We start from the raw sequence: 312 nt of genomic DNA, 5'->3' as shown, positions 1-312 counted from the left end.
AAAATGCTGGCATAGATGTGGAAAAAGGGGCACTATTATACACTGTGGAAATGTGAATTAGTACATCCATTATGGAAAACAGCATGAGGATTTTTCAAAAAATTAAAAATAGGGCTACTATATGATGCAGCGATCCCCCTACTGGGTATATGTATCCAAAGGAAATGAAATCAGTATGTTGAAGGGATATCTACATTCCCATGTTAATTGTAGCATTACTCAAAATAGCCAAGAGACAGAATCAATGTAGGTGCTCATCAACAGATGAATGGATAAAAAATATGTGGCATATATACACAACAGAATACTATT

The sequence above is a fragment of the Propithecus coquereli genome, unplaced genomic scaffold, assembly GCF_000956105.1.
Source record: "Propithecus coquereli isolate 6110/MARCELLA unplaced genomic scaffold, Pcoq_1.0 Scaffold2, whole genome shotgun sequence".
NCBI lineage: Eukaryota > Metazoa > Chordata > Mammalia > Primates > Indriidae > Propithecus > Propithecus coquereli.
The sequence above is the reverse complement of the archived record's forward strand: the minus strand, read 5'-3'. Positions refer to the sequence as shown.